The 27553-nt window shown below is 34.0% G+C and overlaps 1 long non-coding RNA gene across 1 annotated transcript; it reads left to right on the forward strand.

Moving 5' to 3' along the window:
- Positions 1–24674: 24674 nt before the first annotated feature.
- On the forward strand, positions 24675–26965 carry LOC141408406 (uncharacterized). Its single transcript, XR_012422797.1, has 2 exons — positions 24675–24762; positions 26295–26965. It is a non-coding gene; the product is annotated as an uncharacterized lncRNA (long non-coding RNA).
- Positions 26966–27553: the final 588 nt, after the last annotated feature.

Here is a 27553-nt window from a genome sequence, read left to right on the forward strand (position 1 = left end):
AATAACATATATCTAGAAACTTTGCCCAGCATTCCAGGGAATCCAAATTCAGTTCTTTCTCTCTTTTCATAGTTTTATTTTTTATAATTATTATTCTGACATAGGGGTCTAGGGCATTACTGTGGCCACATGCACAAGAAAGTGCATAGGAAAGGCTTAAGAAAGTGACTCTGTCTTGAGAATGAAGCTTCCTTCTGAGTTCTCCTTCAATGAGCCCAGAGGAGCAAGGAAAAGTATAGTGGTTCAGAAATCATAGCCGGCATATGTCATTTCTGCATAAATGCTCCTAATTTTCTCATTCCACTTGGAAGATTTAAACTAAAAATCTATGCAGCCCCATTTAAAAACATGTTTACAAATGCCAGGACTTTCCGTTTCTTAAATCAGAATCAGCTTGTTTAATACCACATTCCAAAACAAGAGTTTTATCTCATCTTCCACCCCTGATTCTTACTTTTTTTTTTAACCTTTTTTAGGGGAGGGGGACAAATTCTTACTGCGTGTTTCGAAAGAAGTTTACATTGCTGCCATAACTGGCTTGCTTCAACTATCCCCTGTCTCTAAGCATATTTGACTTTATACTCTCTTACCTAGGGCGTTCTCCTACTGAGTTTGGCCTGGAGATCACAATTGAAATTTGATTCCCCTCCTTTCCCACACTCCAGAGTCATGTGATTAGATACAGCAATGAACTTTCCTTGCAAAAGCAGGCAGAAATGTACATCTGTCTGTTTTGAAAACCTCCATGGACCTCCAGACGTGTGTACATCTTGAGGATTTAAATGATTCATATTAGGCCAGGCGCAGTGGCTCACACCTGTAACTCCATTACTTTGGGAGGCCAAGGCGGGCCCATCACCAGATCAGAAGACCAAGACCATCCTGTCTAACACGGTGAAACCCCGTCTCTACTAAAAATACAAAAAAATTAGCTGGGCGTGGTGGCGGGCACCTGTAGTCCCAGATACTCGGGAGGCTGAGGCAGGAGAATGGGTTGAACCCGGGAGGCCGAGCTTGCAATGAGCGGAGATTGCACCACTGCACTCCAGCCTGAGTGACAGAGCGAGACTCCGTCTCAACAAATAAAATAAAATAAAAATAAAAATAAATTATTCATATTAGAACAATTAGCTACCTATTGTTTTTACTTTTTATTTTATGTATTTATGTATTTATTGAGACGGAGTCTCACTCTGTCACCCAGGCTGGAGTGCAGTGGTGAAATCTCGGTTCACTGCAACCTCCACCTCCCGGGTTGAAGCGATTCTCCCACCTCAGTCTCCCGAGTAGCTGGGATTACAGGTGCCTGCCACCCTGCCTGATTATGTTTGGTGATGAATAGTTTTAGAGACAAAATTTTTGCTGCTTCCAATTTATTTAGATGCTTATAAAGATACATCTTGCAATTTTTACACGAATATGTACAGTGAAGCAGGGGATTAGTCAATCCTGAAACGCTTTTTCTTCTTTCAAACGGGCCATGAGTTCATGTCTATGTCTCCAATTTAATTCTGTTTTGTTTGATCTTGTTCTAATATGAATGAAAAGCTCGTTTCTGCTCTACTAGATCTATCAAGTTACACGTGGTCATATCAATCTATAATCTTATCATATCCCTCAAACTTAGGATTGCTTATTTAATCATTTACTTTTCCACTTATATGTTTATTTATTGTGTTATGTCTGAAATTAGCATCTCAGAAATGGCCCAAAATTGTAGAAGTATAGGTGACAATTTTTCCTGGTGTTAACCTAAACATTAAATGCTTAAAAAAAAACAAAACAAAACAAAACAAAAAAAACACTTCCCCAAGTTAAAGCAAAAAGTCTTTCATAAGCTGAAACCACTTGAAATATTACAGCAATTATCACCAGGCTAAGTCAAAGCAATGACTATGATGAAAACACCCAAATAAGAGCCTGTGAGATTTCACTGAAAACATCCCTTTAAATTTTCACAGGCATGAGTATTGCTCTGTCTTTTTAGCTAGTTAGCTTGAATATTTCACTTTACTTTAGCTAATTGGGTAAATGTAGATGTTTATTATTGTAGTCTTTTAAGAGTAGTAGACTGTTAAGTGACTTTGTCACCCAAAGAAATTTTTCTAGTTATTCTTGTCAGCTCTGATCCCATTTCTACAATCTATATGAATATAATAAGCATGTGTACTGATGTAGCTGTTGCCCTAGTGTTCTGCTGGATAAGCTTGCATTTTAACTCTCAAATTTATCCCAGTTTAGTACAAAAATGATATGTCATCTTATCTGTGGACTTTATGCAAAACCATTTCCTACACCCCTGCCCTCCTACAGTTGCCAAGTTGTAAAGGGAAATGGAGTAACCATCTATGATATGCAAACCTGGGGCATAATTTTTAGCTCTTTCCAGAGAAGCACGACCTTCTTATCAATAGAAAATTTCCTTTATAGGGAAAAGAAATTCACAGACGTCCCTGTGCACTGTAGTAGGCATCATAAGATCCTCACAATTAATTTTTTATTGAGTTAAGAAGATTGGCAAGGTTTTTTTCTTTTGAGAGAGGACACAGTTTTTATTTTTATTTTATATTGTTAAATGATCTTTTCCTTTTTCCCCAATTTTTATTTAAGATATAGGGGGTACATGTGCAGATTCATTACCTTGGTATATTGCATCATGCTGATGTTTGGGTTACAAATAATCCCATCTCCCAGGTAGTGAGCATGGTACCTATAGGTTAGTTTTTCAACCCTTGTCCCCATTAGATCCCTCCCCTTTCTAGTAGTACCCATTTTCTATTGTTGCCATCTTTATGTCTATGTGTACCCAAGGTTTAGCCTCTCACTTAGAAGTGAAATGTACAGTATTTGGTTTTCTGTTTCTGCATTAATTCACTTGGGATAATGCCTTCCAGCTGCATCCATGCTGATGCAGAAGACAAGATTCATTTTTTTACAGATGCATAGTGTTCCAAGGTGTATATGTGCCACATTTTCTTTATCCAAGAATTGGCACATTTTTCAAAGGTAAGGCTTAGATTAAATTTTAGTGTATTTTTATACAAAGTTAATCAAGACTTTGCATTAATATGAGCATAGGATAAATACTATGCTTGGATTTTGCCATTGCTGTCCTGGCTAACACCTATATACCAGTTTCTTACAGTAATAGCTTTGAAATTTGACCTGCAAATTGGTACTCCTTTATCACATAGAAAGACATCTTACGAGGAGGTAGAGCTATCACACAGGCTAAAGATATCATCACTTACATCCTGGGGCATTAGGATTTATACAGGCCTTCATGCATGTGTTCCCAAATCCAAATCAGATTCTCTACATTCCAGTTTCAGGATTCAAGTTGGCCTTCCTTTTTACCTAGAGTGATTGCAAGAAATTTCTAACAGTTAGGCAACAATCGTTGTCTAGAGAAATCACTGTTACTTAGCAAGCAGTATATCTTATATCATAATGTCTCCTTTAGCTCTTTTATCTTATAATGAATCAGTTTATCACAGTTCCTCGTCATATCTGAGGATATATTCTATGGCCCAGGGAGAGCAAAAGTATATTTATATGATAAAGTGAATGTGTGACAAGACAATTAACAAAAAACCTTGGAGGTACAGGAAAAGAGCAGACCCCAGTTGACTGTGAACATCAAAATAAGGAATTGAAGGTCAAGGCAAAAAACTGGGCAAGTTGAATTACTACTACACAACTCTGCAGAAACAAATAACTTCAAAACCTCATAATGGTAAACCTCATAATGGTTTACTTCTTACTATACTCTGTGTCCATGGTGGTTTGTGATGGTTACCATGACATCCTTACTCTGGAACCTGGGCTGAAAGAGTAGCCTTTTCTGGAATACTCTTGGTCATCATGAAAAACAAAAATATATATATTTTACTAATTATACACAGGCACTTAAAGCTTTTTTGAAGTGATACTCATAATTTACACTCACATTTTACTGATCAAAGCATGAAGCCTCCCATGTTCAACATTATCTGGATATGCAGTCAACTGGAAGGAGGCACAAGGCAGAGGAACCACTGACTAGGAATGAACACTCATCCAATCTACCACGGGGACAAGGGAAATTTAGAGCACTTGACAATTATTAGTTAGAGCACTTCACAATTATTCTCCATGGGAACTGCTAGCTAATAGTTTTTGAGCACACATTATATGCCAGACCTTATGCTAACATTTTACAGACATTATTTTATGTAATCTTCACAACATTTCTATGGTGTAAACACTTTATTACACTCATATTACAGACAATAAAACCATGAGTGTAAGTAACATGTAAAAAGTTCCTCAACAAATTAATGGCAGAGAGAGAACTCAAGTCTCGGGCTACCTGTTTCATAGTAACACTCTGTTCTTGAAAGGATAAAGATACCCAATTCTTTGAGTCTTTGTGAATAAAAATCAAAAAACAAAAAACAAAACAAAACAAAAAAGATAACAGAGTAAATGGAAAGAAAAGATGTATTGCAATAAGATGAACACAAAGGCAACTGATTGACTAAGTTCAGATAGGAAAAGGTCTTTTACTCTCCAGGAACATTTTGCATATATTAGAGATCCAGCTCATTGCTTTCAAGCAAAGAAGCAAAGGATTAAAGAAAAGAAATGGATAATGGTATTTAAAATGCCAGTGGAGTTCTATGTACTCCGTGGAAGAAGTAGCTACTTTGAGAAAAGATTGGTTCAGATCGAAGAACCCCAGACATGAGCCCCCAAAGGATCTTGGAACAGGTAAGTAACTAGAGAAACGACTATAAGACATACCGGGTGAGAAAATAAGGAACTGAGACACAGTGTCTCTACTTCTTTCGTGAGAGTGAGGTGATCAATTAGGAGAAACAGATGCCATGAACACCCACATAGTCCCCAACTGGTCCCCAGTTTTCTCTGTTTGTTGGTTGTGTCTCTTCATTTAATTCACGTAGCAGTATGGCCCATGTCTTCTTCACATCTACACATTTTATTGAACCCATGAGTTCTTCACTTAATTTTACATTCTTTCAATTACACCTTAAACCTAAGATTCTAAATACCATCTATCATTGGCAGTTTGTTTCATTATGATTTTGCCATTACTACAGTCTTTCTTCCACCCACCAAAGGCAATATGTTGGCGTTTAAAAAAAAAAAAAAGAAACAAAATATATAATTGGAGGATTGAAAGGAAAATGCAGATCAGCCTTTCTTTGCTCAGCTTCATCCTTAAAGTTACCAATAAAATATTTATTTTATACCAACAAAATGTTCATTTTGTATCTGCACTATTGAGAACCCCAAGATGAGGCTTTCAAGGTATTTCTAAGGTGTGTAAAAGGGAAATATAGCAAATGCCATGGCGTGTGGATCACCTGAGGTCAGGAGTTCGAGACCAACCTGACCAACAATGTGAAAATCTGTCTCTACTACTAAAACACAAAAAATTAGCCGGGCGTGGTGGCAGGTGTCTGTAGTCCCAGGTACTCGGGAGGCTGAGGCAGGAGAATCGCTTGAACCTGGGAGGTGGAGCTTGCAGTGAGCCAAGATCCCGCCACTGCACTCCAGCCTGAGAGATGAAGCAAGACTCTGTCTCAAAAAAAAAAGGAGAAAGAAAGAAAGAAAGAAAGAAAGAAAGAAAGAAAGAAAGAAAGAAAGAAAGAAAGAAAGAAAGAAAGAAAGAAAGAAGGAAGGAAGGAAGGAAGGAAGGAAGGAAGGAAGGAAGGAAGGAAGGAAGGAAGGAAGGAAAGAAAAGAAAGAAGCTCTTCAGTGTCAAGCAGGGGAAAGGAACATAGAGGTGTGTCACAGTAATAAGGAAAACACAGGATAGTGTATCCTATGGTCTCAGATGCAGGAACTAGGGTGTGACAGTAAAAAAATACTGGGTTAAACTGGGCTACTAGTGACTATTGCATTCTTTAAAAGAGTTAATGAAACATAATTGAAGAGAATTCTAGGTTGTTGTCAAAACACAAGTTTCTGACATACCTTAGTTGTTAAAAATTTGGCTGGCTTGGTATCGTTTCCAAATGATAGTGTCAATTAGAGGTCAAACCCAGTCTATTGGGGTATCATTTTTATCTCCACCATTTTTCTATCTACTCCTGATTTAGCACTGTGAACCCTAACAGGCCATAGATTATGTCCTTGCCCATTGACTCAATAAAGAAAATTATTGCTGAAAGCATAAATTGCCATAAGTCATGCATATGATGAGAGGTGTCATCCATTTCTTTCTTATAATGGTTCGGAGTTCCCACAAGAATGACCTATTGACAACTGAATTTTCCCCCTTTTCATTTCTTTTTTTTTCTGGAGGACTCCTATTCCTTGTGCTCTAGTGCTGTCGGAACTGTGCAGCTGTGTTGATATAAATGTGTGCTACCCTCTTTTTGGTCTCCTTTGTCGTCTGATTAGTCTTTAAAGATGCAGCACTCTCTTACCACCTCATAAGACCCTCACTTCCTGAGAACTCATCTTGATCTCATTCAGGAGAAAAGTAAATCCCTCAAGATCTTCCTTATGAGGCTTACAGCTCGTGCTACCCTTCCCATGTGAAAGAACTGATGTCAGTCTAATTTGACCCAGTCAAGAAATCAAAGAATAACAAAAGAAGTGCAGTGCATTAATAAAGACCCAGATCCATCCAGACTTTATGATCCTCTTTCAAAAGTCCAGTAGGATACCTGACTCATCATTCTGTCTTTCACCAGTCAAGGAATGCAGAGCCTCCTGGTCAAGAGGCAAAGCTGGTCAGACAAGCTTCCACCAGTAAGTTCATTTCTTCTTCCATATTTCTGTCATTCTCCTCTTCTCTGCCTCTCTCCAACTCTCATCAACTTGTGATGAATAATTACTTTGAAAACAGACATTATCTTTCTCAAAGATGTTCTCAAATACCAGTTCTTTTAGATCCTTCATGGCTCTGTCCACCGACTTTGAGACAAGTAAAGGAAGAATTAAGAAAAACATATTGTTCCTTTCTTTTTGATCAGTGTGTTTATGTAAGAATACTCTTTTACTCCAGGTCTCCTGTGGAATAAGAAATTAAACAAATTCTTATCTACTTCCTAATTACATTCAGCATGCTTCCTCTCTTTCCCCAGTCTCAGGCTTATGTAGGATAAGATTGTCCTTTGGGAAGGACAAACCAGCTCTGTATACTTGCATACAAGATACTGTCTTAGCTGAAGTTTTTCAGAACCATTTTCTCTGATGAGTGTAAGATGGGTGGAGATCACTCTCCAGATCCAATGAGAGAAGGGCAGGCCCGGGGTGGGAGTAGAAATGCATAGATTCCAAGTCTCTGTCATTGTGAGCAATTAATTAACTTGACATACGGGAGAAGCCAGAGTTGGGAAATTTCAGAAGTAGGAAAATAATACTTGGCTTTAGTTTTCATCCATACAAAAGCCAGGTTTGATAAAAGATGATCGATCAGTGCATCATGGTAAACATTTGGGCTGAATTTAGCTCAGGAGTTACGGAGCTAGAGAAAAAATGTTTAAGTGGCCGAACTGAAAAATCATTTTACTCACTGTGTGAATAACACATAGAATTAAGGAAAGCGAGAAGTCTGGGAAATTGGACTTTGGAATTTTCTCTTTGTTTTGGTGGGTGAGATGTGTTAAAATTTAAGATTGATTAGAAAATGAAGACTTGAATGTCACCCATGTTTTTTCAATGATCATAACTATCTTGCAGATACCTAAATACAATTTTAACCAACTGAGAACATAAGGATTCATGCTGTGGATGTGGGAGCAGAAATGGTTTGAAAACCTGTTAATATTTTCTTGAGAAAAAATTTGTTAGCCTGCTTGATTGCGAACTCTGTGTTGCTGCTGCGGCTTTTTTTGTATTACAAATGTGATTCTCTATTTATCTCAGTGTAACATAAATTGAGATGTTGATGGTTTTTTCCAAGAAAATAAATGAGTCATAATAAACTCTTTCTTGTATAAGGATGAATGTGAAGTACATAATCATTATTCGAACAGGATGTTTCTTTAAAAAGTAATTGAGATTGCACAACGCAAGGCTGTTTGGATGGCAACTTAGCGTGTCTGGCAACAGGATTTTGTTCCTTCTGTTTCTCAACAATGCTTTCAGAGGTTACAAAATTAAATCCTTTGGATGACATATACCCCATCCTTGTTTCTCTATTTAGATTTAGTGACTGGCCTCGCAATGTTTTATCCCTGTCTGAATTTCTTGGCAGACTGTGATTTAACCTTTTATGTGTGGTTTGTTAAATTTTAGATTTTAGAAAGTGACATCCTAAATAATAAAAAGATAGATTCAGGGTAGAAAACTTTTATATAAAAATGTATAAACAGATATAAAATGCTTTTTAAATTTTAATATAATATGTGCATCTGTACATATTCATTCCTAATTATGGTGATTATGGTAAATTATCACTAGCAATAATTTTTTGGTTTTGACATGGTCTCACTCTGTCACTGAGGCTGCAGTGCAGTGGCACAATCATAGCTTACTGCAGCCTCAAACTCCTGAGCTCAAGTGATCCTTCCAACTCAGGTAGGACTACAGGTGTGAGCCACCATACTGGGCTTTAGAAAGAATTCTAGTAAAAGAAAACATGCCATGCTTAAGGAATTTTTTTTTCTTTTTTAGATGAAGTTTTGCTCTTGTCGCTCAGGCTGGAGTGCAATGACACAGTCTTGGCTCACTGCAACCTCCACCTCTCGGGTTCAAGCGATTCTCTTGCCTCAGCCTCCCAAATAGCTGGGATTATAGGTACCCCTCACCATGCTTGGCTGATTTTTGTATTTTTAGTAGAGACAAGATTTCACCATGTTGGCCAAGCTGGTCTCGAACTCCTGACCTCAGGTGATTCGCCCACCTCAGCCTCCCAAAGTGTTGTGATTATAGGCGTGAGCCATCACGCCTGGCCTTAAGTAATTTTTACTACCTCAAATCAATATAATTTCACCATGGAAAATTTGAAAACTATGGAAGAATTTTAAATAGAAGAGAAATGCCACCTACATTTCCACTGTGTGTGTGTATATATATATATATTCCACTGTGTGTATATATATATACACACACATATGTGTATATATATGTGTATATGTGTATATATATATGTGTGTCTATATGTGTGTGTATATATATACATGTGTATATGTGTGTGTATATATGTGTGTGTGTGTGTGTGTGTATATATATATATTCCACTGTGTGTGTATATATATACAGTGGAAATATATATAGTGGAAATATACATATATATATATATATATATAGCCTGTCATTTTTGTACTTTTAATTGCTCTGCACAGAGCACATAATAAAACTGAATTTTTAAAAATATAAGGACTATTAGACTGTATACTTATTAGTGGTAAATGGGCAGCAGTTCCAAAATTAGAAACTTACCGAAATAGGCTCATAGCATCCTTTCTACACTTACTATTCTTCGTCTACGGTTGAGTAAGTGAAAACATCCAGGAATACAGCAGTCAGGAAACAATGATATGCTATAATTATAACTTTAGAGAATTTTATTTTCAAAGTCAGAAACTTTACAGGATTTTGTTTTCAAAATAAAAAGAAATACAAAGAGAATAGAGTTACATTTGCTTTTTTGTTGTTGTTAGTTGTTTAGTGGTTCAGGTTGATCTTTTGACTTCCTGATGTTCTTGTTTTCTCAAAAGTTAAATTAGCCATCTGTCTGCCACAAAGGTTTAGTGTAAGAATCACCTAAAAATTGTAAAGATTTTTGAGCTGCTAAAGATAGAGAGAATAAAAAGCATTGTAATGCCTCTAAGCCTTGTTAATTTGATATGAAGCAAAATTAGTGACTAGATTTTCTTCTCTCATTTCATAGATCCTAATTTATTTAGAGCGCTGTATTTTATTATTTCATGAAAATACTAAGATGCATTTAATTTTTTCTAGATATGGAAATAACTCTAAGGGAAACAAATAATTTAGATGAGTTTACTAAATACGTGGTGGAACTAACAAATGAAACACAGAGTTGATGGTTCTATAATCAGTACAAAGTGGAGTGTAGCTGTCTATCCATCACTTTGTCATTTCAATTGTATCTCCATAGCACATAAGAAAAATGTATTGGTTTATGCTGTATAACTATAATATCATAATAACACTTTGTATGTGTATGGATTCTAGATTTACAATGTGACCTTGGGCAAAATCTAAAAGAAGGCTATAGATCAAAGAGGAAATATTAACTCTACAGAAATGGAAAAGATTTCAAATTAATATGACAAAACATACTCTGTTAGAGAAATCGATAGGCACACTGCAAAGTAATTCCAATGCAGGGAACGGAAGATATAAGAAAAGCCTAGTGCTGGGTAGAGCAGGAAAACAACTATCAAAGACCAATAGGAAGATTACAGGGTTAGAAACAGTCATATTTTAGCAGATCAAAACAAGAAAGTTAAAACAACATTCAAATATTTATTCTTTTTCATTCATATTCTAATTATTGTAACATAATAAGTGAGTATTTTTGGGGAAGTGATAGACCAAAAAAAGTAATGATTTAGATTCTCTATAAGTTTTCTGTATCTGACCAAGAATTCTGTAAATATATCACAATATAATACTAATATAATATGATAAATAGGTGTGCTAATATAATGTGAGGTGTCCTCTAAACCATAATAGATGCCCATACCAGAAGGTTAAAAAATAGGTGTAGAGAACACACTGGGATTAGCTTTAGAACTGACATTTTCCCTCTCCTTTTCAGGACCAAGATGTCAGCACTGACTCCAGCATTCTAAAAATCCTAAAGATCATTACAAATAAACGAGAAACTAAAAGTCTGGTAGAACAGAGGCCATGACTGGGTGAGAAGCACTGTGTCGCTTCCAAAAATTTACTCTTCATGAAAAATGAAAATTATGGTTTCTCAAAAGCAATCTAAGTAGCTAAATTGGTTAAAATTGCCTGTATTTATTATTTTTAGAAGTTACAAATTTTAAATCTCTACTTTCTTCTCCATTCCTCCCAGTATTTTTTAACTTTTTCATAATTTGGTTTTTTAACCAAGTTCTAAGGAAATGTGGTTTCCCAAATCAATTGCATAATATACACAAGTGATATTATAATACGAGAAATCATCTGATAAGGACCTTTATGGTAGTATCATTTCCTGAGCTTTGAGCCAACACTGAAGTTCAAATTTGGTTTGATCTTACAATTTCTGAGCCTTTTATTTCATATGTAAATATAGTGACAATATTTTAAACAGTTACTGTGTTGAATACATCTGATCATGTAACTCAACATATTTAACATACATCTGGATCATAATAGTTGCAAAAATAAATTTCATTTTCTTCACTTTCTGTCAAATATTCTGATTACTCTACAATTAAATCTCAGTCTAATAACACTTTGTGTAGAGAGAATAGTCATGTCCTATAAGAATTTTTATTTTTTGTTGATTACTATTGACTGCGTTGAAAGTTGTTGGAATTCTAATTTCCAGGCAAGTGAAATGTTACTGTGCATTCAGACTATTCTAGACACACAATCTTAATCTGTGTATAGTCAGAGCTCAATATGTAGACTGGAGGAAGGTGTAGGCAGGACAAAGGAAGGTGACTGAGAACACAATTCGTAGAACACAGATAGGCCCTCCTTTTCATCACTTCCTATCCTGTCTGCCATGTACTCTCCTTTGGGATCAAGGATAAATACCTTAGTCCTACATATATTGTTCACTGGACTATAATCTTGAAAGAAATTTGGTGCTAGCATGTAATTAGCTCCCGTGTATATTTGTTGAATGAATGACTGCATGAAGAAATGAGTATTATTAATTAATTGCTTGGTTACTTGGTTACTAAGATGGAGGAGTTCTTTTCTGCTAATCATTTCCAGCTCATTTTCAACAGTCTCTTTCTTCTTACAGACAAATGTCAAAATTTCAACCTTGCCTTTGCTCAGTAACAAAAGATATCTGGATTTCTTTAGTAGACTACTACTCTTCTAAACTTATTAATTTTAGTAAATAGATAATGCTCATTAGAAATATTAAAATACAAGTAATAGTCTCACTTTGAAAGTGCCAAGTGACACTTTAATTTTGGTATTTAAACTTTACCCACTGGGTCTCTCTAAGAAGCACTGTCACAGATTACAAGATAAATGAAGTAAGTGGCATTTCTTTGCCAGAAAAGGACAGTCTGGACTGTACACAGATTTTAGCAGCACTTAATGCTTTTCCCATCTTCATTCTATTTCACAAGAAGAAAAATCAAAGAGACAAGCAAACAGCAACTCTGTAAATGACTGCCAACTGTTACTGGAAGCAAATGGGTCACGTTTTTCACTAAGTGACTGACAACCAGCAAATTCCATTGCTTGGACTCATCATGCACCCACAGTTATTGGCCTTAAGGTTTCAGTGTTCACTACAGTAATGGAGAGAGGACAGCTTGTAACAAAGGCACTATTTTGGAAAAGATGTCAAAATTAAATCACTCTTCATAGTAATTTGAATACACTTAGAGAAGCGAGTGGATAAAATTTTTCTCGTCTTTTTTTTTTTCTTTCTTTCTTTCTTTTTGAGTGGAGTTTCGTTCTTTTTGCCCAGGCTGGAGTGCAATGGTATGATCTCGGCTCACTGCAACCTCTGCCTGCCAGGTTCAAGTGATTCTCCATCCTCAGCCTCCCAAGTAGCTGGGACTACAGGTGTGCACCACCACACCTGACTAATTTTGTATTTTTAGCAGAGACAGGGTTTCAACATGTTGGCCAGGCTGGTCTTGAACTCCTGACCTCAGGTGATCTACCCACCTGGGCCTCCCAAAGTGCTCATCTTCTTAAAGTTAAAATAAAGTATCAGAAAGATCTGTTTAATATTTTTAAAGACAAATTCAGCCTTAAGCTGAATTTCAATTTTATTTTATTTTATTTTTTATTTTTTATTTTCATAGATTTTTGAGGAACAGGTGGTATTTGGATACCAATCTGTAGTCTTTTAGCCCTCACCCCCTTCCCACCATTTTCCCCTGAGTTCCCATAGTTCATTGTATCATTCTTATGCCTTTGCATCCTCATAGCTTAGCTTCCACTTATAAGTAAGAACATACAATGTTTGGTTTTCCATTTCTGAGCTATTTCACTTAGAATAATAGTCTCCAATCCTATTCAGGTTGCTGCAAATGCCATTAATTCTGTTTTATGGCTGAGTAGTATATTCTATCACATATATCTATATAATCATGTATATAATCATATATATACACACACACACACATATATATCACAGTTTATCCACTCCTTGATTGATGGGCATTTGGGCTGCTTCCACATTTTTTCAATTGCAAATTGGGCTGCTATAAAGCAAGTGCAAGTATCTCTTTTTTTTAAATAATTGCTTCTTTTCCTCTAGATAGATACCCAGTAGTGGAATTGATAAATCAAGTGGTAGATCTACTTTTAGTTCTTTAAGTAATCTCCACACTGTTTTCTATAGTGGTTGTACTAGTTCACATTCCCACCAACAGTGTAGAAGTCTTCCCTTTTCACTGCATCCATGCCCACATCTATAGTTTTCAGATTTTATTATTATTATTATTATTATTGCCATTCTTGCAGGAGTAAGGTGGTATTACATTGTGGTTTTGATTTGCATTTCCCTGATCATTAGTGATGTTGAGCATTTTTTATGTTTGTGGGCCATTTGTATATCTTCTTTGGAGAATTGTCTATTCATGTCTTAACCCACTTTTTGATGGGGTTGTTTTTTTTCTTGTTGATTTGTTTGAATTCATTACAGAGTGTGAAGAATACACTTTCTTCTTTTAGAAGATAAAATAAAATAGCAGAAAGATATGTTTAATGTTTTTAAAGACAAATGCATCCTTAAATTGAATTTCAGTTTTAATAAGATAAATATTTGACATAGATATTGTAATATTTGTGAGTAAATTGTATCTCATGATGCTGAAATGCCTTTTTCTCCATTATTCTTATTAAAATTCATTGTTCCCAGGATGAATTCAACAGGTCATGGGCCTAATGAATCAAAATAAGTAACATTTTCTTTTGACCTATTTTTTTAATGATTATTTTAGGTCAGGAGATACACTTACAGGTTCATTACATGGATAAATTGCGTGGCAATGAAGTTTAATGTACAAATGCCCTTGTCACCCAGGAAGTGAGTGTAGTAACCCATAGGTAGCCTTCCAACCCACACCCATTTTCCATGCTCCCCATCAAGCAGTCCCCAGTGTCTGCTGATTCCATCTTTGTGTCCATGTGTATTCAATATTTAGCTCCCACTTTTAAGTGAGAACATGTAATGTTTGGTTTTCTATTTCTATGATAATTTGCTTAGGATAATGGCCTCCAGCTCTGTTCATGTTTCTGCAAAGAACATGATTTCATTCTTTTTTATGGCTGCATAGTTTTCCATGGTGTATATGTACCACTTTTTTTTTTTTTTTTTTTTTTTACCCAGTCCACCATTGATGGGCATTTTGGAGGATTCCATGTATTTGCTATTATGAATTGTGCTGCAATAAATATATGAGTACATGTGTCTTTTTGATAGAATGATTTATTTTCCTTTGCCTATACAACCACTGGTGGAATTGCTGAATTAAATGATAGCTCTGTGTTAAGGTTTTTGAGAAATTTCCAACTGCCTTCCATAGTGCCTGAATTAATTCACATTCCCACCAGCAGTGCATTAAGTGTTCCATTTTTTCCACTACCTCATTATCATCTGTTGTGTTTTGGCTTTTTTTAATAGCCATTCTTACTGATGTGAGATGATATGTTATTGTGGTTTTGGTTTTCATTTCTCTAATGATTAGTGATGAGGATAATTTTTTTAATATATTTGTTGGCCACATGTAAGTTTTCTTTTGAAAAGTGTTCATGCCCTTTGCCCAATTTTTAATGGGGTTATTTTTTATTTGTTGAATTATTTAAGTTCCTTATCAATTCTGGATATTAGACCTTTCGCAGATGCATAGCTTGTGAATATTTTCTCCCATTCTGTAAGTTGGTAACTCTATTGATAGTTTCTTTTGCTGTGCAGAAACTCATTACTTTAATTAGATCCCACTAGTCAACTTTTATTTTTGTAGTAATTGCCTTTGAGAGCTTAGGCATAAATTATTTGCCAGGGCTGATGTTCAGATTGGTGTTTCCTAAGTTTTCTAGAGTTTTTATAGTTTTGCTGACATTTTTATTCTCTTAACAGCTGCTGAGAGAGAGAGAGAGAGAGGTAAAGGTAAAGTGGGGAGAGAGAGAGAGAGAAAGAAAGAGAGAACATAATTAGCATCTAATAAGAATGTAGGCATCGTCAAGTTAAAACTCCATTCTTTCTATATCATCCTTTGTGGGTATGTATAGAGGAAGACTAAATATTTTCAGAAATTGAGATTTTACTACTTCTTTATCTCCTTTATAAACATGGATTCCTCATCCTGAAATTTTATTTAATTATTTTAAAATTATCTCTGCTCTGCCAGACACTGAATGATCTTTGTCTAATTTTGTGGGTTTTTTTTGTTGTTGTTGTTGTTTTGTTTTGTTTTGTTTTTGCTTTGTCTTATTTCTTATTCCTCTTCAACAGGAAGATACTCAAATACATAATCGCTTGGTCAGTTCTTTTGTTTTCTTCTTGTTGAATTTGAAAGGTTTTTTTGTTTTTGGTATATTTTAGATAACCAAGTTCTTTATCAGATATGTGTCTTGCAAATATTTTTTCCTAGTCTGTGGATTCTTCTCTTACTTTCTTGTAGTTACAGTTTATGATTTCTTTCACTGATTGTGCCTTTGGTGGTGTATCTACAAATTTATTGCTATGCCCAAGGTCATCTAGTTTTCTCCTATGTTATCTTCTAAGAGTTTTATAGTTTTGAATTTTATATTTAGGTATGTGATCAATTATGCATTAATTTTGATGAAGGATGCAAGGCTTGTTTCTAGATTCCTTTTTTTTTTTTTTTTTTGCACTTGAATATCCAGTTGTTTCGGCATCATTTTTTGAAAAGGCTACTTGTTTGTGTTGTATTGATTTTGCTCCTTCATCAAAGATCAGTTGACTGTATTTTTGTGGGTCTAAGTTCTCTATACCCTTCCATTGGTCTATTTGGCTCTTCTTTCACAAATAAAACACTATGTTGATTACTGGAGCACCATAGTCAGTCTTGAATTCAGTAGTGTCAGTCCTCCATCTTTGATCTATTTCAATATTGAATTGGTTACTTCAATATTGAATTGGTTACTCTGATTTTTGCCTCTCCATATAAACTTTATAATCAGTTTGTCAATACTGATAAAATAACATGTTGAGATTTCGGTTGGTATTGCATTGAATTTATATATCAAGTTGAGAAGAACTGATATCTTGACGATATTGAATCTTCTTGGCCATTAACATGAAATATCTCTCCATTTATTTAAATCTTCTTTGATTGGCTCATCAGACTTTCACAGTTTTTTCTATGTATAAATCTTATACATATTTTATTGGGTTTATACCAAAATATATGATATTATTTTGGGGGTTTAATGAAAATGACTTTTTTTATTTCAGTTTCATTTATTCGTTGATTATATATAGGAAAGTGACTTTTGTATACTAACCTTGTATCCTTCAATCTTGCTATAAGTGATTTTTATTTCTAGGAGATTTGCTGTTGTTGCTGATTTTTTGGGTTTTTCTGCAGAGATGATCCTGTCATCACTGCACAAAGATTGTTTCATTTTTTCATTCCCAATTATTATACTTTTTATTTCCTTTCCTAGTTTTCTTGTATTAACTAGATCTTCCAATAGATTTTTAAGCTAGTGTGTGCACATGATTATTCATTATCATTTTTAACTGGTTATGTTTTTCTATAATGTTTTTAAAAAGCAAGTACAGAGAAGATGTAGTTTCTTTTCTAATTAATGGATAGAATGTCTACATTTCCAATAATATTGCAGGCAAATTTTAGAGTCATCAAATAAAGTAATACTGGAATTCATCCAGCAGAAAGTAATAATATTTAAATTGCTAAAAAGAGGCAGAGAAAATGTAATCAAACTACCAAAACATTAGAACACTTTAATAATCAAATATCATCTTAGTACTATATAAATCCATGGCATATAAAATTTAGGATAGACAAATAACTTGTCTTAAGTAGAAATTTAGTCTCAACAACATGTAACACACTTGCACATGCCTCTTCCCCAACTTAAAATTAGAGTTTAAAAGAAAACACAAGATAAAAATAAATTTAAATTACAAGTAAATAAATAATTTAAAAATATATAGTTGCAAAGGAAGACTCAATAAATTATACTGTGATTATTGGTTTATCATTTTGAAAATTCAAATTCAAATTAGCAAAATCATAAAAAAAGTAAAAACAACAATATGAAAAGGATATGTGGTATATGATACAACTATATGACATTTTGGAATAAGTAAAACTATGGAGACAGAAAAAGGAACACTGGCTGCTAGGAGTTGAGGGGAGAGAGGGATGAATACAGAGCCCAGACGATTTTATGACTCTGAAACTACTGTGCATGATGCCATGATGGTGGATACATGTCATTATACATTTGTCAAAACCTACTTCATATGCAACACTAAGAATGAACTCAAATACAAACTAGCAACCTTGGGTGATGATGCATCAAAATAGGTTCATCCTATTATAACAAATGCATCCTTCTAGTGAAGGATGTTGATAACGGGGAAAGCTGTGTATTTGGTATATGGGAAAGCTGGCAGGGGCTATATAGAAGATCTCTTTGCCTTTGCTCAATTTTGTTGTGAACCTAAAACTGCTCAAAACAAATAATAAAGTCTAGTTATAGGAATAAAGAATTAAAATAAATAATGGAGAGTTTTCTAGAATATCACATCTGAAGATTCTGTATTTTATTTAAAATTATCTAATTTATTCTTTATACTGATCCTGTAAAATATGTTTTAAAATATACCACAAATATTGATTTAGCATTAAAAATAATTTCAAGCAATAGTTATTCTGAAAAATTTATTTGTTCCCAAATTTGGAGAATATTTTCACTCGAAACTTTTAAAGTGAATTTTGTAAAATTGTACCTAGTGATACAGCTGGAACACTCTCTTATATGTAAGGAAATGTAAAATTTCAAACAACGTAGACTTTTTGACTAAAGGGAAACCGCTATAAGAAAAATGGTTTTGAAAACCATGGAAGACAATCTTCTATGCTTTTTATGTAGGAAAAAGAAATGACGACTCATAAGAACTGAAATTATTTTATCACAAAAATGGCAAAGTAGAAAACCAATTTGCTCAGGAAGCACTATGAAAAATACTGCTAACTTCTACTTCCTGAAAACAGGATAACATAATTGAATCTCTATGGATAGCTACAGTACATTCATTTATCTTTTCATGTTCCCCAAAGGCTTCTGCCATTTTCATTTTTAAGTCTAGTTTAGAATATCCTTTTGAGTGTCTTTTTTCATCAATTGTCTACTTTAAATTCCAGGACAAAATGGTTTAAAACTTTGTCATTCTTATTTATTCACTTCTGTTAACTAAACAAACAGATCATGACTTTTCTTGTGTTTGCACAATTTCCCTATACATTCTTCTAAGTAAAGACACTTATTCTCTTCAGACATGGGCTGTGTATGCTAGTCACCATTTTGTCCTTACAGGAGAAATGCTCAACTTGTGTTCTTTGATTGAAAGGTTTGGGACATGTGGTCTTAACCGAAATACATTTTTCTTCACTGAACACAATATGTACGTTAATATAATAATATATGTTTGACTCTTAAAGCTAAACTATAGTGTGCAGTTTTTCCTAATGACTTTTATTTCACAGAACATTAAAGCTTAAAATTTTTAAACATTTAAAAATAATTATAGATTCCCAGGAAGTTGCAGTAGAGTGTACTGAGATTTCACCTCTACGTTTATCGAGTTTGCCCAAATGATTATACCTTACAAAATTACAGAAAAATATCAAAGTTCCCTAGCGAATTGGCATTGGTAGAGCATGTGTGTTTAAGGAGGTGTATATTTCTCTGTCAATCCATCACATGTAGAGTTCTATAACCAACACAGCAAAGACACAAAATCAGTTCATCACCACAAAGTTATCCCTCATGATACCATTATAAAGATCTACCTTTACCATCCCCACCTAACTCTCACTGTTCCTAAACTCTGGCCAACACTAAGCTTTTAGTGATCAATGCTTCAAATGGACTTTTCTAATCTATTGAAATGTCCAAGAGTGCAGTTGCTGGTTTCTATGATAAGTGATGTTTAATTTTTAAGAAACTGATAAAATTTTCCAGGCTGACTGATCCATTTTATATTTTCATCAGCAATGTATAAGAAATCCAGTTTTTTCACATTCTACATGTTTTATTTTAACTATTGTGCTAGGAGTGTAATAACATCTCATGGTGTTCATAATTTACATTCTTCTTAATGGACACTGATGTTGATTATCTTTTTATGTGCTTACTTTCCATCTGGATGTGCTCTATGTAGAAGCATTAGTTTATGATTTTTGCTCATTTTAATTGAATTGTTTGTTTCTATTGCAGAATTTTTAGAGTTCTTTATATGTTCTAGATATAAGTCCTTTGACAAATGCATGGTTTGCAAATATTTTCTTAAAGTCTACAATTTGTCATTATATCCTTCTGAACAGTCTTGCAGAATAAATCATCTTAATTTCAATGATGTCCAGATTGTTACTTTTTTCTTCTTATATTCTTATAGGTGGGTTTGTGTCTAAGAAATATTCACATAGCCTTACATCCCAAAGATTTTCTCCTGTGTTATTTAATTTATTTATTTAAGACAGAGTCTTGCTGTCACCCAGGCTGGAGTGCAGTGGTGCGATTTCGGCTCACTGCAACCTCTGTCTCTCAGGTTCGAGCGATTCTCATGTCTCAGTCTCCCAAATAACTGGGATCACAGGCATGTGCCACTACACCCAGCTAATGTTTATTTATTTATTTATTTTTAGTAGAGACAGAGTTTGCCATGTTGGCCAGGCTGATTTGGAACTCCTGACTTTGAGAAATACACTTCGGCCTCCCAAAGTGCTGGCATTATAGGTTCTGTATTATCTTCTAAAGGTGTTATAAGTTCACATTTTGCAATTAGCCTGTTTTCCATTTTGAGTGAATTTTTGTATAAGCTTTAAACCTTATTAAAGGCTTGTTTTTTATAATTTTTATGTATCCATGTATGCATTTATGTATGTATGTACATATGTATGGAAGTATTTTTGTCTATAGATGTCCAATGTTTCAGCACCATTTAATGAAAAAGCTATCCCTCCTTTATTCAGTTGCTTTCCTACCTTTTTTTTTTTTAATCAGTTGATCGTACTTTATAAAAACAACTTCTGGGTTCTCTATTGTTCCACTAATCTATGTATTTATCCCTATGCCAATAATATACTATCTTGATTACTATAGTTATATATTATCTTGAAACTTAGAATTATTCCTATCACATTTTCCCTTGATTTTCAAAATTGTTTTAACTATTCTGGCATTTATGTTTCCAACTAAATTTTAGAATAATCTTGTCTATATCTACAGAAAAATCTTGCTTGGGTTTTCATAGGAATAGTATAAAACCTTATATCTACATCTACCTACATATATGTGCATATATTAATAACTCTATATATAATACATAAAAAATTTGAAGATATCATCTTTGTTTGGATTTTTCAATTTGTAAACATGTTCTGTCTTTTCATTTATTTAGGTATTCTTTTATTTATTCCATTGGTGCTTTGTAGTTTACAAGTTAGCATACAAGTCCTATACATATTCTGATAGATTTATAAACTAAAAATTTCATCTTTGTTAAGAAAGTTTAAATGGTGTTTTATTTTTAATTTCTTTTGATTGCAAGGTAACTACATGTATTAGTCCATTAGTCCACTGCAATAAAGAACTACCTGGGGCCCAGTAATTTATGAAGAAAAGAGGTTTAATTGACTCACTGTTCTGCAGGTTTAACAGGAAGCATGACTTGGAGGCCTTGAGAAACTTAACAATCATGGCAGAAGGTGAAGGGGAAACAAGCACCTTTTACCATGGCGGAGTCGGGGGGGGGGGGGAACACACTTTTAAACCATCAGATCCCACGAGAACTCACTCACTATCAAGAGATCGCATGGGGAAATTGGTCCCTATCATCCGATCACCTCCCACCAGGCCCCTCTTTCAACATATGGGGATTACAATTCCACATGAGATTTGGATGGGAACTGGGAGCCAAACCATATCACTACAGAACCTTTGTCTTCTCTCCTACAAGTCTTTAGAGTAGTCCTGGCTTTGAGAGAATGAGACAGACACAAAGTTGGTGTAATATGTTTTTAAATGGGATTCTTTCTTAAGAAGATGAAATCTCCCAACTGCTATAGTAATGAATCATCATCTAATGTCTATATTCACTGGAAGAGTCACCATGTTAGCGAAACAGAGCCATCTGGACCAATCCTTACTGTTATATTAAGTATCATTTTAGAAACTATTTATAGAAATTGGGTCTATGACTTTTTCTGCCATTGATCTCTTTTGAGGAATATGTTCCTAGCAGAGAGTCTCATTTATGTACATTTTTAATAATTCTGAGTTGCATTTAGCACTGGAATGCAGAAAGTTTTATGAAACTAAATCTTAAAACTAGAAACCTAAGCAGAGATAAAAACTTTATTTTTTTTTCTTAAGACTTGGAGACTTACAGTTATTTGCAAGTACCACATAAAATACTTCTTCTTTGCTTTCAGTTACATGAATAAATTGGATTGAAATGTTGCAATTAGAATTTACTGTGAAGAGGTACAATAAACATGTTATGTCATGGTACAATGAGAGAGCAATCACAGTTCTATAGAAATTAGAACCTGAATTTTTTTTTAAAAGGCAAAAAGCAGACAACTAATCACAATTAGCCTTGAATATCCTGTAAATTGTCTGTAAAATTAAATAGCATAGCGTAGTATGTATCTCTCTAGTGATTCTTCTGAATTTCAAGGTTGTCAACCATTACACAAGACTAAAATAAAGAACAAAAGGAAAGTCTATATGCTGAAGTCTGGAAACTGAAGCCGTTCTCCCTCTAGGGAACTCTCTGGCCTAATCATGATGCTGACATGAATAAAAAATTTACTTCATTATATCTTACTATTAAACATATATAACATAATAAATAATTATTTTTAGATGAAAAGTGAAAAAGACATTGGATCAACATCTTAGAGACCAATTAAGTTTTGAAATCAGCCTGATAGTTCCATAAATATATTTTTGATTCTGGACACAGTCTAAACATTAAAAGAAGATAAAGAGCTAATTCTTTTCAAGGCTTTGAATTTTGTCTTAACCTTTTCTAGAACTGGAGATGCATGTTGTTATAGAAGGGGTTCATTTTTTATCCTGTTCATCAGCATACATTAATTAATATTTAAAAATATATTATTTTCATACATGTCTAAAACAATATTAATTGTAGCTGGGAATGGAAATTAGCTCTGCATATCAATAAAAGTTTCTAGTATAATCTGGTTATCTGATCAATATTTTGTCTCTCTATTGATCTCTCTATCTGAAATATATTTTTAAGCTTTTAGCCATAAAGTGTTCTACCTGGTTGCACAGGCTTACAAGAATGCTTTTATTTTTATTTTTTTTAACTTTGCCTAAGACACAGTTCTATCATTTCAACCATGTGCTGCACCCACATACATCAGAATATTTTTCTGCTCAGATTAAACTAATAAAACTAAAAAAATGACATAAATACCATATGGTACACTCAATGACATGGTATTTTTAAAGGAAGGGATATGACACTTTGGGGAATTCTTCTTATGACTTTAAAGATTATTCTAATGGTGTAGATATAGAATACTCTGGCCAATTGGATAAATGCCAAACATTTCAACTCTGCTTGCTAGTATTTACATGGCTACCCTTAGGCCAGTGGGCCATTTGCTTTCCTTTTATTTTTTGAGAACTAGAGCTACTGTACGCTCCCCTGAAATTGTGAAATAATCTTATTAAAATGAATGATAATGCATTTGCTGGTAAATTTCACAAAGTGGGAAGGACACAAATATATTAACAGAATTAAATTATGTATTATTGAGAAATGATTTACATACTTCCAGAGATATATTGCTCTTCTACTTATGTAGAAGCAGAAATAAAGAGTAGCTCTTTAACATATTAATTGATGTTTCCAGTTTGGGACCATGAAACATTCCAGAAACAGCTGATTGCTTTTTTAAAAAGTCGTCTGTCTTTGTTCAGCCAGTCCTACAATAGTAAATTACTCATAGTACACATTTATCACATGTTAGCAGTCTATCCAGAATAACCTCATTTGAAGAAAAGATAGGTCAAGTGCGCATTCCAGGAAATATTTTCAAAATAATATGTATTTTCTTGTAAAATTTTAAACAAATAGCTCTTAAGGTCACTTTCATATCACCCAGCTCTGCTAGTTTTGTTCCCCTTCTAACATATCTTAAAAGTATGCTTGTTTTAAAAGTCAAATAAATAAGATCTATGATAAAAATACAAGATAATAGTTGTGACAAAGTATTTTGAAGAAGTAAGTTTCTACTCTAGGAGCTGGCAGAATCCTAATCAAAAAGGAGTTCTGTGTTTATCTCTTTTGAATAATTGTACTTTAGTTTCTTCATTTATTTATCTATTATTACTGATTGTCTGGAAGTGTACAGAAAGTCATGTCAAGGACTAAAGCAAACTCCTCTCAAAATATTCTTCTTGAATAAACTAGATTTTTAATATTAGTTAATATTTATGTGTACAATGTGCTAAGCTTTTTAGTATGAGCTTGTTTCATGGTCAAAATAATGCTGTTAGAGTGTGAGATTTCATGTCTTCATTTTAGAAATGGAAAAATTAATCTGTGAGCAAGGTTGTGCAGGTTTATTAAAGTTGCATAACCACCAATTGCTAGAGTGAGAATTAGAAATCAGGATGGTCAGAGTCCACAGTCTGTGATCTGAACCACTCATAAAGACTGCTTTTTTACACTTGTATTTCCCTTCAAATGGGTTATTAAAGTAAAAGCTAAGTTCTCACTAAACTATTGCTTAACAGATATTCTATTAAGCTAATTCATGGCCTTTTACAAAGACAGGACTAAAATACAATTAGTAGAAATTCCCCTGAACAACTTGGCCTTGGGCCCACCCAAGTTTCAGAGACCATGTGAATGATTCAGCCTGTGCTTCATAACTGAGATCCAGAAATAGCTCTGAATCCTACAAAGAACTAAAGAAGTATATTCTCCAGCAGACAATGGGCAATAATGAGCTTCTGAGGAGCCATCTATGAATTTTAAAAATATTACAATATTTTTAGTTTATTTTAAGATATAAACATGTTTCCAAAAATACAGATTGTGCTTCTGCTTATTGATTTATTATCACTTGGTGGTCTGTTCAAAGGTCTTCATAGAGTCAATAAATTCTGATTTTTTTTCAAGTTAAAAAGCAAAGGGATTTTTAGCAAAAGCACAGCCTCCCAGAGTACAGGGAAATGATATTAAGATTACCTAATAGTGTTATTGAGGAAGTATGTGTTACAGAAACATGTACTTCTGCAATTCTTAAGCAAGAGCTACTGAGGCCAACCAACAAGAAACTCGTGTCAGGAACCTGGCATTATGTGAATTTATCCAGTATGCTTTCTGGAGATCACTTGACTCTAAATGTAAGTGATAAACATCACCTTGTGTTTTCTGAGCAAGAAGGAAAGGTACAAGCTAAAACGTGTTGTTATGAGCTAGTTGACTTTGAAATTACTTTTCAAACAAAGCTTGCTTTTGATGAGACCTCATCTGATATTCATGCACAGAAAGTGAAGATATAGCAAGTATACTTAAAGAGAACCATAACTTAGAAAGCAGAACATTTCTATACGTTTGTAGAGACTAGGAGAGATAATTGTCTTAGAAGTGATTTACATGCACAGAAGGTAAGTGCCCAATTTCCGAAGAAGAATTAGAAACCTCAAATGCCTTTATTAGAAAATCCTTGTGTTCTTTTTATGAAATGCCAGTGAAATGGAAGATTGTCACAACTTTAAATCAGAATAAGAATTTAAGGAACGGAGAAAAGCAATGATGAAAAAAATGTGTATATCAACTTTTACTCTGAAATTTTCCTGTTCTTTGGAAAATGTCAAATTTTATGTGCATATTACTTGAGCTGAAATGTAAAATCTTAAGGTTTATGCTGAAGTTTCCTATGACTCTAATGAAAATTTAGAATGTGAATAAGAACTCTTTAGAAATACTTTCTATTGTTATAGCTTCAATAAATTCTAAAAATTGTTTTTACATAACATCCATGGCAAGAAAAATTGTCTATACTAATCATAACATTCTTCTTCCATACTTCAGTATGAGAACACAACCACATTATTTTCTAATATTAAGGTCTATTTATTGATCCTCAGCAGCATTATTATAGTTATCTAATCTTTATCAAAAGCACACTGTGCACAAAAACTGTTCTGATATTTAACTAATTTCCAAACATCTTAAACCAGTCAAATATAGTTTCTGTTGAGTATAATTTGACTTTTACAAAACTCAGTTGAGAATTCCTTGTTTGCATATTTGTTTTACCTGTTTACATTTGTTTTACTATCATATGCTATATTTTCTCTATTGTGTAAACCAGGGAACTGAGAGTTTGCAGACCTTGGTTACCACACTCATACCTAGGATCCAACACAACAGAGTTTCTGAATTTATACCAGAATCAATACAATAAAAAGCATCTAGTACATACTAGGTACTCAATAAATGCATGTGAAAATGGAAAAATATTTACATATAAACTTAGCAATTAAGGCAGAAACTTATTAATTTGTGAAGTTCTCAATTCTTCAGATAATTTGGAAGGGTATTGTCAAGTGATTTATCCTGACTTAATTTTCCTTGTAATCATTTTTCCCTATTCTCCAGTTCTAGCATTCACATAATTTCTCTCTGAAACAAATCTTTTTAGCTCATCATGTATTTTTCAAATAAGTTGTAAATCGTTTTACTTATTTTATTGTCTGTCAGTTTATTTCTCTAGTAGTCTCTCACTTTTTTAACTTGGCCTCACTGTGCACATACATATCAGCACATTCTCAACCCCTTTCCCTGTTTAAAAAACTGTTTACAATGTGGTTTGAATTTGAAGCAGTAGATAGTATACATGCAACTGAAACATTTTTCCTTTTCTTTCTAGCTACAGTAAAGTCAAAGTCTATACACCAAAGATAGAAAAAAATGAGAAAAATAAGTGGAAAGAATGAAGCAAAATGAGAGCCATGAAAGATACAAAGAGGTGTATTTAGAAAGTAGAAGGATCAAGACATTGTGTGCCTCAGAAGAAAAGGAAAGTAAGCAGCAGTTGACTATATTTTTTAATTGAGATTTTCTTATCTAATCAGGATTATCCATATAGGGAAATGAATCAGGAACTTGGTTGCCAGACACAGAGAAATAGATAAGATTTTCCTCTAGTTATAAGCTTGTGCTTTTGGCCTGATTAGCAGCAGATTGAATGACGGCCCTCCTCAAAAGGTATGTTCATATTCCAATCCCTGAAAAATGTAAATGTGACCTTGTTTAGAAAAAATGGTCTTTGCAGATATAATTAAGTTAAAGATTTTGAGACGGAGCAATTCAGCAGAGGAGAAGATATGAAACAGAGGAGAAGAATCCCATGTGAAGAAGGGGCCAAAGATTGGAGTTATACAGGCACAAGTCAAAAGGCTGAAGCCATCAGAATCTGGAAGAGGTAAGGAAGGATCCTACTCTATGACCTTCAAAGGGAGGATGACTTTGCTGACACCTTGATTTTGGACTTCTGGCCTCGAGAACTGTAATATAAAAAATTTCTGTTGTTTTAAGCTATCAAGTTTATTGCTATTTGTTAAGAGAGCAGTAGGAAACTAACGATATATATATTCCTTCGTTAGTGACAGTTACGAAGTAAGAAAACAAGAGAATATGAAAACTGCCATACACTAATGATTTTTTTCTGCCCACATATCCATCTGAAGCAGTTCCTATTTTTGAAGGTTCCTTTCCCTAACACATACATACACACACACACACACACACACACACACACACACACTACCACCACCACCACCACACCAGAATTAAACAAAGTACCACACAGTGAAAGAGATTAGAGGTTGAGAGAGCTTCTGTAATTTAAAATGTGGACATTGCAACATCATCTTTGAACTCACTTGATACATAGCAATTCAAAATGGAAAATTGTTGAAAACACATGGTGCTATGTTAAACGTAAAACACCACTGATGACTGATGCAGGGGTTCTCAACAGTAAAGCAAGTCACTTTATACATTTCTTCTTGGAAAGGAAAAATAACATCATTAATGCTATAAAAATGAGATGGTGATAAATAATGCTTGAGATTCTCTTTGGTCCATCAGCTGCTTTCAAGAAAGTTGAAATGATTAATGCTAAGT

The sequence above is a fragment of the Macaca fascicularis genome, chromosome 14 (assembly GCF_037993035.2).
Source record: "Macaca fascicularis isolate 582-1 chromosome 14, T2T-MFA8v1.1".
NCBI lineage: Eukaryota > Metazoa > Chordata > Mammalia > Primates > Cercopithecidae > Macaca > Macaca fascicularis.